The sequence below is a fragment of the Heloderma suspectum genome, chromosome 7 (genome assembly GCF_057233095.1).
Source record: "Heloderma suspectum isolate Gila_16-S chromosome 7, 16-S_ref, whole genome shotgun sequence".
NCBI lineage: Eukaryota > Metazoa > Chordata > Lepidosauria > Squamata > Helodermatidae > Heloderma > Heloderma suspectum.
Window position 1 is genome coordinate 17,238,436 of NC_139464.1, and position 12,725 is coordinate 17,251,160.

A 12,725-nucleotide genomic window follows, 5' to 3' on the forward strand; every position below is an offset into this window, starting at 1 on the left:
AATGCATGTGCGTTGTGGGCTTCGCATGGAAGTGAACATCACTTTAAAAGGTGGTTCTGAGCGTGGGTCGAGTGCTCTCAAGCTATCTGACCTGCCTTTAAAGGGGGATCAGACAAATTCGTGGCTATTCAAGGTCTGTTTTCTATGATGGCTGCATAGAAACGTCCATGTTCGGAATCATAAGAATACAAGAAGAGCCCTGCTGGATCAAACCGAGGGTCCATCTCGTCCAGCATTCTGTTCACGCAGTGGCCGGCCAGCTGCCCACGGGAAACCCACAACAGGACATTAGTGCAACAGCGTGCACCCCCCCCCCGCCCATGTTCCCCAGCAACTGGTGTACATAGGCATACTGGCTCTGATGCTAGAGGCAGCATATAGATATAGCCATCAGGGCCAGTAGCCATTGATGGCCTTCTCCACGAATTTGCCTAACCCCCTTTCAAAGCTGTTCAAATTGATGGCCATCAGTACATCTTGTGGAAGCGAATTCCATAATTTGAATCCATACTTTGACAGCAATTCCATAATTTGACAGCAGACATAATTCTGCGGTGTGAAGAAGTACTTCCTTTTATCAGTTCTGAATCTCCCACCAATCAGCTTCAGGGGATGACCTCGGTTACTAGTTGTGTGTGTGTGTGTGTGTGTGTGTGTGAGAGAGAGAGAGAGAGAGAGAGAAATAGGTCTCCCTGTCCACTTTCTCCATACCATGCATAATTTTATACACCTGTCATGTCTCTCCATCACTCCCCTTTTTTCTAAGCTAACCCTCTCCAGACATTGTAACCTTTCCTCACAGGAAAGGAAACAGGAGAGCTAATCCATAGCTTGAAGACTGTAGAAAAAATTGGATGTGGTTGGCAGATTTGGATTTTGGGAGGACTTACCAAAGATTACATTGGATCTAATACTGCCTACCTGTGAGCTTGCTTCTCACCCACTATAAGACCTGCTCAGCCTATATATTTGTCATTACACGTTTGCCAAATGTATCCTTTTTGTCCAAAGAAAAGTTTTCACTCTTTAACGGTGGGCAAGCAGAAAACAATATCAAGAAATGAGTTACGGTCCTGGAAGCTGTAACTGTTAGTCATAAATGGCTTTTGTTTTGTTTTCTGTTATTTAAAAACAACGTTGCTTTCCAGGGCTAAATGTAATTTCCCAGTCCTAAGAAATTGCTAGACAGTTTGGCCATAAACTAAATATCACTCTTCCCCACTCACGGCCCCTGCTGCCAATGCAAAAGACCTGACCTAAATAACACAAGAAATTGGACAGGTGTGCATCGTAAGACATGAAATACACCTCGGAGGTTTTTCTCATCAGCATAGGACAGTCAGAAGAAAATAAGGAATTTCCTCCACTTGGGTAAATTGATGCATTTTACTCCTGCCTAGTAACCTTTATGATAACCAGTTGTACAGTAATATTACATTTGTATAAATATAGCCTTTACTAGGGTAAAAGCCAGATTTCCTTTGCCCTACAGTTGTATTGTGAGCTTCACTGAGTGGGGGCTCCCATAAACTTTTATGAGGGCTGAATCCGGGTCTGCAAATATGAAAGCCAAATACAACTTTGGGACTGCAGAGAAATGAGGATTAAAAATAAGGCGTTTTAGTTTAATATCAGCAGTCAATCAAGTTTCACTTTTTGCCAAACATTTCAGCAGTAGCCAAACCACCAGTCCACTGTCTACGGCAGGGATGGGGAACATGTGGCTCTCAAGATATTGGACTACAATTCCCATCATTCTTCACCATTGACTATGCTGGCTAGGGTTGGTAGGAACAACATCTGTGGGGCGGGCACATATTCCCCACCGCTGATCTATGTATGCGGTGCCATAGACAATCCACATAAATGCTTCAAATACAGTTTAAAAATCTGACAAAACAATAGACAAAAACAATGAGCCTCAAAATTAATACAGAACAGCTGTGGCATTAATTGCTTGGGCCAGCACTTCAAAAGCCTGCCAAAATAAATATATATTAGTGGCCAGCCCTAACAACTGTGAGAAAATTAGGCTGTGGCCCAGGAGTTTTGCAGTAAGGCTTCCACCACTGACAAAACCTTGCACCCTATGGTCACCCTTCCAATTTCAGCAGAGTGAAGCACTTGCAGCAGGGCCTTTCCTCAGAACCAGCTTCAAGATTTGGAGAGTGTTTGTGTGTGTATGGGGGGGGGGGCAGCTTGATATATAGCCCTCTGCCTCTGCCCCTCATTGGCAGGCAGGTAGCCCTTCCATGCCCTGTGTGTTTTTGCCAGACATGAGCGGCAGGCAGGCAGGGCCTACCAGCAGCAACAACAAAGGAGGAGATGGATGTAGCATCCTTGCAGAACGTTGTGGGCAATTACAATGGTAGCTGCCTGGTGCTGGAAAAGGGGGAGCGGGGTTCGGGGCATCAGTGGGCCCTTGGCAGCTGCCCCAAGGAGAGGCAGCTGCATGCCTCTCCTAACAACCGAAGGGCTGCAGTTCCATGCATGCTTAATTGGAAGTAAGCCTCATGGGACTTGCTTCTGTATACACATGCATAGAGTCAGGCTGGACAGAGTCCGGAAGGCCTGTCTGTCCTGACTCTGACCGTCTTGCGGATCTGAAGAAAGAGGAGTATTGGAGAGGCCCAAGTCTTTCCTATCCTCTTCGCAGTAGTGTTGTAAATTACCCATTTGCCTTACAGGAGGACTGGCCAACACCCCATGGCATCTGCTAGGGTGGCTATGTGGCCTCTTTTACAGAGGGTAGTCCTCTATTTTAAAGAGCTGCCTCTATTTGAAGGTGACCTTGTTAGAAAAAAAGGAGACTCCATAACCGTTGGCGTCTCAAGTTACGTAAGAGCCCGAGTGGCGGGAAAATATAGGCGGAGCAAAAAGGGAATCATACTGACGCGCTCATGACTAACAGCTTGGTAAGCTGATAGTGACTGTTTATTGGATATTGACTTAGTGAGCCGATGTACTAACTGTTTCATTGGTTACTGGTAAGAACAATAGAAACGATATGATATAAAGGGCTTTTGCACACGTGTCTCGGGGTCCAGACTGCTCTGCACCCGTTTTGCAAAACGTTCAATAAAATAGTGTTGGATCCACTGCTGCCTGCCTGGCATCCTTTTCTTCTAAACTGAAAGCAAGGACTTTTTATCTAACAATTTGGTGACGTGACTCGGATCCTGCTTCGGGGCGCGTCCCCTTCGCGCTGAGCCGAGGGGCCGCGGAGGAGAAGTGGCCACAGGCGGTTGTTTTACACTGCCTTCTCCTCACGACGGTGGCGGCAGAGGTGCCTGGGGACCAACGCCAGAGGAAGAGGGAGACGTGATCACTCCTTTTAGACACCGGCAGTGGATCAATAAGCAGCTGGACGCAGCTGCAGGCGGGACAGAAGAGGCTTTTGGGGTAAGTGAAACAGCTTACATTAGGGGATAAACGCGGGACGGTGGTGTGTTTGTGATTGTGTGAGACGCCTACGGGCGAAGCGAGTGGGGAGCCCCGATCTGCATTTCCTTACCCTGGAGACGGGCTAGGTCAGAGGAGGGCGAAGCGCAAGAATTGCTGATTGAAATTCCCACCGTCATGGGCGGGTCCCAATCTAAGTCTGCGAAGAAGTCCCATACGCCCTTGGAGTGTTGTTTGCGCAATTGGTCACATTTTAAGCAGGATTATGGAACTAAGATGACAAAGGATCGTCTTGTCTTTTTTTGCACCCGGGAATGGCCAATATTAGAACCCAAATGGCCACCCGAGGGGTCTTTTGACCCAACCTTGGTATCTGATGTGCAAACATTAGTAGCACAGAGGGAAGTTGGGACCAGTTCCCTTATATTGATTCGTGGGCAACTTGTGTGCCCCTTGGCGGCAGGCCCGCTCCGTGGGTTGTTAAATGCATGTCCCTTGCCCTTCCCATGGTGGTCAAAAGGAAACCACCAAAAGAAGGACCACCCAGGGTCATGGCCGCGGCACCGGAGGACCTACTGCTTCCTCCTCCCTACGGGACAGCCGTCGCAGGGCACTCGTTGCAACCACCACCCTCTCCTGAGGGGCCCACCCAGCGGTTAGATGCCCCCGAGAAGGACCACTCTCACGAAATAGTACCAGAGGACCCCACCCCTCTAGTTGAATGCCAGGACACTCTTCAAGATCGTCTATATTCCCTAGAGGAAAGATTGGAGGTCCTACAGAGAGAAGCAAAAGGGGGACCTAACTACAACCTGCGAAAGGACCCCCAACCACCGGTGAAGTTCACCTTCCCCATCAGAGAAGTCCCCGACCCTACCACCCAACATCCTCAAGGGACGATGTTTGTTTATGTCCCATTCACAACATCTGATTTGTATAATTGGAAACAATTTAACCCCTCCTTTGAAGAGGATCCCGGGCCACTCCTGTCTCTGATGGAGAATGTGAGGCTTACTCACAACCCCACATGGGACGATACACAAATGCTATTGAACACCTGTTTTCTCAGCCAAATGCCAACCATCCTTGCGGGGGCACGAGCCAAGTATAGGGAGGAAAATCCCCAGGCAACTGAGGAGGAGACGGCGGAGGTTCTGCCCACAGGGCGACCCAATTGGGGGGTGGCCACAGCGGCACATAGACGCTTACATGCTGACTATTTTCCACTCATTTTAGCAGGCATGAAGCAAGCCGCGAGAAGGGCCCCCAAGTTGCAAAAAGTCCTGACTCTAAAGCAAGACAAAAACGACCCTCCTGCCATGTTCCTCCAAAGGCTGAGGGAAGCCTTCGCTAAATGTACTGACATTGACTTGAATGATCCAAATAATTTAAGGATCCTCACGACTCAGTTCGTGGGAAATAGCTGCCAGGACATCAGAAAGAAGTTGCAAAAAGTTGAAGGAGGGTTGGCAGCTGACCTAGGAGTTTTAGTTGAAGTAGCTCAAAAGGTTTATGAGAGGCGAGAAGAAGAAGAAGGAAAAGAAAAAGACAAGAGGCAGGCCAAGCTCCTTGCTGCGGTTCTTAAACCTGACAAAGAGGGAGCTAGAAAGGGGAGGAAAGGGGGAAGGAAAGGATCTCCCCTGGGGAAAGATCAATCTGACTTTTGTAAGAAAATGGGGCACTGGAAGCGTGACTGTGAGGCTTTGAAGCAGAAAGAGAGAGGGGAAAATATGGGAGGAGCGCAGAGAGTTCTGTATGAACAGGAAAGAGATTAGGACAGACCGGGGCCCGGCCCCCTCTTAGCCGTCTCTGAGGCAAGACGGGACCCCATGGTCAAAATAAAGGTTGGGGGCCGCTCCTACAAAGCTCTTGTGGACACAGGGGCCGCCCTGTCCGTCCTCCCCCTCAGTGAGCCCCCAACGGGAGGTGGAGGGTTCACCACCATAATGGGGGTCGAGGGAAGGGCAACCCAAGTGCCCCTCTCTCGTCCCCTGTTCACCAAGGTTGGGAAAACACACCTAGAACATGCATTTGTCTGTACCCGCTCCTGTCCGGTGGCATTGCTAGGAAGGGACTTATTGACTAAACTCCAAATTGAGATTGCTTTTACTCCTGACGGAAGGATGGAGATACGGCTCCCTAAACAGCAGAGTAGTAACTACCAAATGGCCCTTTTGAAGGTTACAGAAGAATCCACCCCAGAGGCCACCGAGGACTGGAGCCTAATAGAAAACAGAGTCAACCCTCTAGCTTGGGCTGGGATTGGAGGGGCCTCTCGTGCCAAGTCGGCAGCACCATACAAAATTCCCCTCAAGGAGGGAGCAAGGCCTGTTCATGTGAAACAGTATCCCCTTTCCCGCCAAGGAAAGGAGGGCCTACAACCAGTAATAACAAAGCTCCGAGAAGAAGGCCGGCTCATTGAGATAATGTCCCCCTATAACACGCCCATCATCGCTGTGCCAAAAAGGGGAGGGGGGGCAAGGGCTACCGCTTAGTGCAAGACCTCTGGCTCATTAATCAGCAGATCGAGGCCCCCCATCCTGTGGTCCCCAACCCACACACCCTCCTTGTAGGAATTCCGGAAGAGCACGCCTGGTTCACTGTCATAGACCTAAAAGACGCCTTTTTCAGCATCCCCCTCCACCCTGATTCAAGGCCTTTGTTCGCCTTTGAATGGGAAAGCCCAGAGGGGGGGTCAAAAGTTCAATTAGCATGGACAGTCATCCCTCAGGGGCTCAATCTCTCACCGGTTGTCTTTGGCCAGCAGCTCCAAAAGGATCTCGAACCCTGGGTCCAGCAGCACGCAGAGGTGCATCTCCTCCAGTACTGTGACGACCTCCTGATTTCAGCCAAGGCCAAGAATGTGTGCCTGAGTGGGACGGTTTCCCTCCTCAACTATCTAGCGGGGAGGGGGTATAAAGTGTCAAAAGAAAAAGTACAGTTGGCCCAACCAACTGTAAAATTCCTAGGCTACCACATAACTAAAGGGACTCGGAGCCTAGGGCAAGAAAGAGTTGAAGTCATCCGTGACACTCCTGTCCCTAAGTCCCCCCGCGAATTGAGGGCCTACCTGGGGTTGACCGGATTCTGCCGACTATGGATAGCAAACTATGGGGAGACAGCGCGGCCGCTGTATGAGGCGCTGCAGAAAGATAGACTGGATAAATGGAAATGGACTAAGGAAATGAATAAGTCTTTTCTCAGCCTTAAAGCTGCTCTTGTGTCACCACCTGCTCTAGCCATACCAAATCCCAGCCGGCCATTTAGACTTTATGTGCATGAAAATAAGGGCATAGCTTCGGGAGTGCTTTGCCACTGAAAAGGGCCCTCTTGGAGACCAGTGGGATATTATTCCAAGGTCCTAGATGTCGTAGCACGAGGATGGCCAAGTTGCCTGAGGGCAGTAGCGGCAACAGCTCTGATCTGTACCGAAGCCGAGAAAATGACGATGGGAGGACCCATTGAAGTTTGGGTGCCGCATGGAGTGCCACAAATTTTGGAATCAGGAGGAGGAAGCAAATTTCTCAACCCAGCCTGGCATTCCCGATATGAAATAGGTTTACTAACAAACGAAAACCTCACTTTTAAGGCTTGCTCTAGCTTTAATATCGCCACACTACTGCCAACATTACTGGGCACAAACGGATCAGGACTCCCAGATCATGACTGCCTTGAAGTATTAGACCTAGACACCAAAGGCCGACCGGACCTTGAGGATGAACCAATAGAGGGAGCCAGAGATCTGTTTGTAGATGGATCTAGCTATATGCTGGATGGAAGGCGCTACACAGGCGCGGCCGTCGTTACTCTAGAGGAGAGTGTGCGCGAGGAAAGGCTGCCTCCTCATTTCTCCGCCCAATCCGCTGAACTGGTAGCCCTGACAAGAGCCCTGCAAGCCAGCAAGGGAAAGTGAGTAAATATTTATACCGATAGCAAAAATGCCTTCGCCGTTGTGCATGCTCATGGGCAACTGTGGAAAGAGAGGGGATTCCTTACAGCAAACGGATCTCCAGTGGCTAATGGCGGCCTAATAGTGGATCTTCTGGATGCCCTCCAGCTACCCTCACAAGTAGCTGTTGTCCACGTCCGAGCCCATGGGAAAGAAAAAGAGGAAAAATGGAGACAGGGAAACCAGAAGACAGATGAGGCCACAAAAAGAGCAGCCAGAGAGGGAATCCAAGGAACATTCCTCATTCTACCCAAAAGAAAAGAGCGCCCCACATACTCCCCTGCTGAGTTACGGATGGCACAAGAACAAGGAATAAGTCCCTGCGACGACGGATGGATCCAGATGACAGATGGAAGACTGCTTCTTCCACAGACCCTGCAGAGGGTTGTTCTAGAGCAAGTTCACCATTCTCTTGGACACCCTGGAGCATCAGCCATGATCGACTATTGCAAGAGGCTGTTTGTCTCCCCTGGCTTAACTGTATGCGCCCACCGACTAGCCGCAACCTGTGAAGTCTGCCAGAAAACCAACCCTCCCAGGGCACCCCCTCCTCCAAAAGGAGGGCGACCATGGGCCTACTATCCTTTCCAGAGGGTGCAGATTGATTTTGCTGAGATGCCACCATGTAGGGGTTACAGGTATTTGCTTGTAATAGTATGTCAAATGATGGGGTGGGTAGAGGCGTTTCCATGTAGGAACTGCCAAGCTAAAACTGTTGTTGCTAAATTGTTACAGGAGGTGGTGCCCCGGTTCTCCCTGCCCGAAGTTATAGAGTCCGATCAGGGCTCACATTTCACCTCAGTTATTACACGGGGGCTGGCACAAGCTCTGGGAGTAGAGTGGCATTTACATTGCCCCTGGAGGCCCCAGGCAAGTGGACAGGTTGAAAGAATCAATTGGAGCCTCAAGGAGACTTTAACCAAACTCCAACGAGGGGTGAAGCTCACTTGGGTTGAGGCTCTGCCAATAGCTTTAACGAAGCTTCAAAGGATGCCAAGAAAGGACATAAAATTGTCCCCCTTTGAACTGATGTTTGGGTTCCCGCCTCGGGTACACTGCGGAAGGAGGGAGGAAGTCAAGTGGGAGGTGGGTGATCAGATGTTAAGGGATCAGTTGACTTCTCTACAGTCTGTTCTTTCACAGCTACGAGCTTATTCCGTTCCGTTTCAGAGACTGCCGTTAGATGCACCTATCCATCTCTTCCAGACGGGAGACGAGGTGTTGCTGAAAAAGTGGAATAAAGAAGCTTTAAAGGAAGGGTGGGAGGGGCCTTATTTGGTGGGACCAACCAGCCACTCGTGTGTAAAGCTTGTGGGTTCTAGTAAATGGACACATTGCAGCCGGATAAAGCCATTTAAGCGACCCTCGCTTCCTTCTGTCACCTGGAAAGAACAGGAGGACACGGGCAACGGTCCTTTGCTCCCTGGCACCCCTCCGGAAGCTGCCAGGGACACAGGCGAAGAAGCCATCCAGGAGCCACAATCGCCTGTAATATACAAGTCACAACATCTGGGAAAAGCTCGGGTTCGAATTACAAAAAACTTGTAATATGAAGCAAGTATTGTGGGTGGTGTTGGTAATGTTAGTTAAAGAAATATTAACGTGGATGGTGATACCTCAAGGACTTGGGCTTGACAGCTTTAAGATAAAACCCCGAAATGTCACACCAACACCCCTCAAACCACTTCTGGTACAGATCCCCGAGAAAGAGAGGCGTCCCTGGAGAACCAGGATAGGAATCCCAATAACAGAGGAAACTGATAATGTGTGGTTAGAGTGGATAAAGTATACAGCCAAGTCTTTAAATAAGTCTGACTGTTTTGTTTGTGCCACAGGGAGATCTGTAGCAAAGGTGCTGCCCTTTCCACTGGGATGGGACACTCCTTCCCTCCTCACCTGCGTGATCCGTTTGTTCCAACACCCTGATGCATGGGGAGAGGAGGAATGCCAAACCCTCAATAAATTATACCCCCCACTCAAATCAAAGGATCGTGTCAGACCTTCCACAGTCTTCCTGCAAAGAAGAAACCATACCGGATGCATACACCGAAACCTTGCAGACACAGAGGGGCATATAGGGAACCTGACGAGTAAAGTAAGATGTGTTAATTCCACCCGCTTTAGGAATAATTCCCTTTCAATCCCACGAGCTGATTTCTGGTGGTATTATGGTGGTCTAGAGTTGTATGAGGTATTGCCCTCCAATTGGTCCGGAGCTTGTGGGTTAGTTCAGTTGGCAGTCCCCTTTTCAATTGCATACCATCCAGCAGAGAAGACTGGCCAACCCCGGAAGAAACGATCAGTAACTCCTTTTGATGATCAAATATATATTGACTCCATAGGAGTACCAAGGGGAGTGCCAGACGAGTTCAAAGGAAGAAATCAAATTTCTGCAGGATTTGAATCTACCCTGTTTTGGTGGGTGACCATTAACAAAAATGTAGATTGGATCAATTACATTTATTATAATCAACAGAGGTTTATAAACTATACTCGAGATGCTGTAAAAGGATTGGCTGAGCAGCTAGATGCCACCAGCCAAATGGCTTGGGAAAATCGGCGTGTTCTTGATACGATGTTAGCAGAAAAAGGAGGGGTTTGTGTCATGCTAGGTGGACGGTGTTGCACCTTCATCCCTAACAACACTGCCCCAGATGGCACGGTAACAAGGGCTTTGCAGGGCCTCACCACCTTGTCTGAAGAATTAGCCGAGAATTCAGGGATTAACAACCCCGTGACTGCCTGGTTAGAGAGATGGTTTGGAAAATGGAAACACCTAGCAGCCTCAATCCTTATTTCACTTGTAGTGATGATAGGAGTTTTAGTGTTATTTGGTTGTTGCATTATCCCCTGCGCTAGAGGCTTATCCCAGCGGTTAATTGAAACCGCTCTGTCAAAACAGATGCTCTTGCTTTATTGTGCTGATAAAGAAACTCCGTTTTAAATGCTTTAAGACGTGAATAAAGACTTAAAGGAGGGAATTGTTAGAAAAAAAGGAGACTCCATAACCGTTGGCGTCTCAAGTTACGTAAGAGCCCGAGTGGCGGGAAAATATAGGCGGAGCAAAAAGGGAATCATACTGACACGCTCATGACTAACAGCTTGGTAAGCTGATAGTGACTGTTTATTGGATATTGACTTAGTGAGCCGATGTACTAACTGTTTCATTGGTTACTGGTAAGAACAATAGAAGCGATATGATATAAAGGGCTTTTGCACACGTGTCTCGGGGTCCAGACTGCTCTGCACCCGTTTTGCAAAACGTTCAATAAAATAGTGTTGGATCCACTGCTGCCTGCCTGGCATCCTTTTCTTCTAAACCGAAAGCAAGGACTTTTTATCTAACAACCTTTAACTGAAGGGTTGTCCTGCCCATTCCAATTTAAAGATGAAGAACTATAACAACTACAGATAGGTCCTGGACAGCAAGCTGAAGAGGCACACAGTGACCTGGTCAAAGTCTTCCACACTATGTTGAGATTGATTGCATTTCTATTTCAATGATAATAATTGTAGATTTGATTTGCATCTATACATATAAATTGAACTGTGGTGCTGGAGGAAAATTCTGAGAGTGCCTTGGACTGTAAGAAGATCAAACCAGTCCATACTCCAGGATATAAAGCCAGACTGCTTACTTGAGGGAATGATATTAAAGGCAAAACTGAAATACTTTGGCCACATCATGAGAAGACAGGACACCCTGGAGAAGATGCTGATGCTAGGGAAAGTGGAAGGCAAAAGGAAGAGGGGCCGACCAAGGGCAAGATGGATGGATGATATTCTGGAGGTGACGGACTTGACCTTGGGGGAGCTGGGGGTGGCAACGGCCGACAGGAAGCTCTGCCGTGGGCTGGTCCATGAAGTCACGAAGAGTCCGAAGCGACTGAATGAATCAACAACAACAACAATATAAATTAACATCTGCAAATGGATAACCTCCTGTCCTCTTTTTTGGTGACACACTTCTCTTTTTTCTTGATAATTCATAAGTGGCCATCCTAACCACTACACACTGAATTAATTGGATTCACCCACCACAAACACTGATCCAGTTGCCAACATTTTAATCTGATCCTCGGATGTATTTTATGTATTAAAATTTAGCACATTCCAATAAAGCCTTTATAGGGAAATTCAGAATTCTCTGTTCTGTTGTATTTTCATTATCCTTTCCTGTCCTCAGGTAGGAATGGAGATTGTATCAGACAATATTTACAGTGTTTAGAAAGATCTCATCCTACAGCATTTAAGTGAGAAGCGCCAGTTACTTGAATTGCAATCCAGCAAAGAGTTAAGTGTGCTTAAGCCTTTTGAAATCCGTGGCTTTACAGACTTAATTCTGTCAGACTGCAGTCTTGATATTGAAGGAATTTGTGGAAGTAGTCTATAATATAAAATAACTTTATAAGAATATAAACAAAGATATATACTGTGTGCCTGTATTAAGAAGACATTGTTTCAGATCATATAAACAGACAGGTCATATAAAAAGACAGATGGTACACTTTATAAAACAATAAATAGAAGGACAAATAGGAACTTGCTTCTGGCTTCTTATTTGGCTGTTTGCAGTTGCCATTAAATTATGTTTTGTTGTGCAGTTATGTCTGAGCTCTACTAACATTTTATCTGTTAATATATTCTGCAATGTAACAGCCAGTGTGTTTATAGTTTTGTTTGTGTGTCCTGATTTCTTAGACTTAGGGCGCAATCCTATGTAAGTTTAGACAGAAAAAAGGCCTACAACTCCCTACTATGCTGGCTGTGGCATGCTGGGAATTGTAGGTCTTTTTTCTGTTTAAACTTGCATAGGATTGCAGTGGGCTGGAGGTTCCCCATCCCTGGCTTAGATGAAGACCCTGCCTTTCTTTATCCAAGTAAATATTTTTGTGAAGCATAGACAACTCTGCATGAAATTCTGGAGCTGAAAACTGTCCACATCAACTTCAGCAGAGCAGAGGAAGCTGCTCCAGCTGGTCTAGGGACTATAGAAGCAAGCAAGCTCCCAGAGAGCAAGCGATCAGAGCGAGCGAACAGGGCGAGCAAACAGGAGTTGGCCAGGGGAGTTGCAGTGGAAGACGAGACAAAGGCAAAGAGTGAGTAGAGGACCAAGCACAGGCTACTCTAGAACAATCAGAAAGCTAGACACAAAAAGGGAAAAGACTATGGAATGGCAAGACTCTCCAATTGTGGTGACCTGCAAGGTGTGTGCAGTGTTTCTTTTCTTGCCTGAGAACATCATGGCCTACATGTGCAACAAGTGCAAGTTGATCACACTGCTGGAAGAAAAAATAAGAGGACTGGAGCAGCGACTGTTCACCCTCTTGGGAATAAGGGAACACGAAGAGTTCTTGGACAGAATGGTGGAACT